At 35.1% G+C, this 3,324-nt stretch overlaps 1 pseudogene; it reads left to right on the top strand.

Annotated features, from left to right (window-relative positions):
• The window catches only part of LOC102494024 (nucleolin-like), a 40,977-nt pseudogene extending 37,958 nt beyond the window's left edge, over positions 1-3,019 (top strand).
• Positions 3,020-3,324: the final 305 nt, after the last annotated feature.

The raw sequence follows: 3,324 nt of genomic DNA, 5'->3' as shown, positions 1-3,324 counted from the left end.
AAAAAAAAAAAAGAAAAGAAAGAAAGAAAAAAATGAAAGAAAGAAAAAGAGAGAGAGAGAAAGTGTCCCTGGTAGATTTTAACACCCTGCCTAATGATAGGGTAAATTGTGGTGGGTGAAATGCCATTTACTGACTTGTAGGAAGTCACAACATGTCAGTTAGTAGTCAGCGTATTAAAAGCAGGTCCCCTTGCATGGTTGTCATTTTATTTTCAGGAAGCATGAAGAACTTGGTAGCAGCGATAAAATGTCATGAACAGAGCAACAATAGATCTGGGTATACAGCTATAATATTTAAATCTGTAGATACGTATTCTCGGTGCCACTAGGAAAATCTTACTATTATAGAATTAAAACTAGGAGACATTTCTTTTAATCAGAAGGATACAGTTATTTAAGATATCCCATTTCTACCAGGAAGTTAAGAGATGTGAATAGATTACCAGTAGCTGATTGTATTGTAGTATGTGTATCTTGCATTTGGAAGGTTATTCCTGTGATCTTCCATCATAAATCATCTGGATTTAATTGAAACCTGTAATGTAGTCAGCAGTCAACTCTTGGATGATTTAGATCATATTTTAGTATTTCTTGTATCTGTAATATTGAGCATAGAAGTTGGCATGTAATAGGTGTTTATCAATTGCTCAATTTTACAGCAGTCTAATTGACTCTTGGAGCTGCCATTACTATACATAGCTGTGCTTGATTGACATGCATGATCTCCGAATACTCTATGCAACCAGCATAACAAACCCATAGGTCTTCTCTACTCCTTTCGTTGCTATTTTTTAATTGCTAGAATCATTATTGTTTAATAATTAAAGTGCAGACTATGACTGAAATAATGGAATAGAAAATGTTTACTCAAATTACTGAGCTTTGGGAACAGCAGTTGGCATAATGGCTACGTTGCTGGGCTCCCATGTAGTCGACCACAGTTGGAGTCCCGGACCCGGTAGCTTAAGCTCATGCTGGGCGGCTGTGTATGTGTGCCTAAGATCCCAAGAGGAGAATGGAGGAGAAGTGGCTGCAATGTGGCCATCCACCCTGGGGGAGGGGGTGCGTGGTGATTTCTCACTGCTTTCTGTCTCTTTCTGTCTGTCTGGTGAGTGCACACACCCTATAGCAAAAACCTCTCAAAAAAAAAAAAAAAAATTACTGAGTTTTTTGTATGGTACAGTTAAAAATTAGATTGACTTCAAACCTATGACACAAACAGAATTAAGACCATTGGGGAGGTCTGATTTTTGCAAAACTAAATATAATGTGGTCACTGTGTATGTAAGTTTGGGTGGACTCATCAGGAGTCAGCAACGTACTGTTTTATTTTCTTAATTATTGGGTACCCATTTCCAGTTAACTACAGGAGCATAACATGTAGGAACTGCTGGGTAACATTTCCAAAATGCTCAGCATTAGTCAGATACACTGTGTCCACTTTGGCTGAAGGAAAATTTGGAGAATTTGGCAAGGGTTCAGAGCATGGCAACTAGATGATGTTGGAAAATAGAGTCCATTGAAAGAGCCTAATAACTAGAGATTCATTACTGAGCCTGATCAAAGGCAGCTGAAGGGTAATTCAATTAATGGTCTTCTGTTCCATGTATGATTATTATGTAGAAGATGATATAATTATTTCCACTATGAATAGAATTAGGGAAATGAATTTACATTGGAGTTAAAGGAGATTTTGAAGGGACAAAAAGCAATTCTTAATTTTAGGGATTGTCGGGCAGTGGGAAAGACTTCTGACTTGAAGTGGGAAATCATGTGCCTCACAGAATAGAATGAAATAGGGTGGGTTCTGCTTGCCAGTTAGAGTTAAGTGTCGTTGGGTCGAAAAAGTGACAAAGATTTCATATCATGCTGTTCATCTCCATTGTATGTGACATTTTCAGAGTAAATAAGCATTCCTTTTCTGTTTTTATTTTTTTCATAGTAGAAATATGAAGACCTTGCTTTTAATGTTTCTATAATGCATTTCAAGCAAGTAAGAGGTTAAACTACAAAATGGAAATTACTTCACCAGAAAGATCAGCTTGTATGAGCACTTAAAATATTGTCAATTCCAATTCTTTTTCTTTTCTTCTTTAGAAAATTCACTGCTTGCACTCCTCGCTTATTCTACAATGAGTGCCAAATCTGCCATCAGCAAGGAAATTTTTGCACCTCTTGATGAAAGGATGCTGGGAGCTGTCCAAGTCAAGAGGAGGACAAAGAAAAAGATTCCTTTCTTGGCAACTGGAGGTCAAGGAGAATATTTAACTTATATCTGCCTGTCAGGTAATGGAAGCCAGATATTGATATTAAAACAACTTCTATTTTTAAAACAGTTCCTTCTAAGGTAACCAGAAGGCATGGTTATATTCACAGGTCTTGTAGATGTCTCCTCATTCCTCTTTTCTGTTTTTCCGTTGCCTTCCTCTAATGCATATTTACACAGGGTACTTCTGTTTTTGAGGTGGCCTTGTATTGGAAAGACAGTGCAGATTAAATATATGTTCAAGTTTATTAAAAGCGTCTGTAAAGGTTTTGGCAGACACTTGTCTGTTCATACTTCCTTCCCTTCACTGAGATGTTGAAAAAATGGGCTTTTCTCTGGGATTTTTGCTTTGGAATAATTCATGGTATTTGGATAATTGTCATTACTAGCAGCCTGGATTTCATTGACTTTCTTTTTGTAGGCTGTTGCCAATATGGGTAATAGTTTGTCTCAAGATAAATATTGGCACCTTCTGGAATGTGAGAAATGAGATTCACTTCACAAATCATTGCTTTGCCTGACAGCAGTGCCTTGTCAAGAAGAGACATCTGTTTTATTAAGTTTGAAATTTTGTTGAATATTTTTTCCCCTTTTGGTTTATAAGATTATAAAAGATCTAAGAGGTTTACTGTGGATTCATACCAAGTTTTTGAAATAATGTGTAAATAAATTTTTCATGAAGTTTTGGATGATGCTAATCTGAATACCTGGGTATCTGTGCTACTTCTGATAGTATTTCTTGTAATGAAGTGAAAGAAGAATTAAACTTTAAACTTACATTAATTCATCTTTTTTTAAATTTCTCAATTGTAGTTTAGGAGTAAAATTTTAGCTTTTTGGACCCATTTTTATCTTTTTAAAAATTTAAGATTCTATCCAAGAAAAAAAAAATTAAGATTCTGGGCATTTAAATTCATCAAAATTTGAGGATGAAAATAACTTTTTTATCAGAAAAAAACTTGTAAATTTGTAAGACTATCTTAGAGTAAAATTTAATAAGAACATAGCACTTTGGTAAGAAACAGTGGTTAGAAGAAAGCTTTTTTTTTTTTTTTTAA

This window comes from Tupaia chinensis, unplaced genomic scaffold (assembly GCF_000334495.1).
Source record: "Tupaia chinensis unplaced genomic scaffold, TupChi_1.0 Scaffold000126_2, whole genome shotgun sequence".
In the NCBI taxonomy this organism is placed as follows: Eukaryota; Metazoa; Chordata; class Mammalia; order Scandentia; family Tupaiidae; genus Tupaia; species Tupaia belangeri.
Note: the sequence above shows the minus strand (reverse complement) of the source record. Positions and strands in the feature narration are given on the sequence as shown.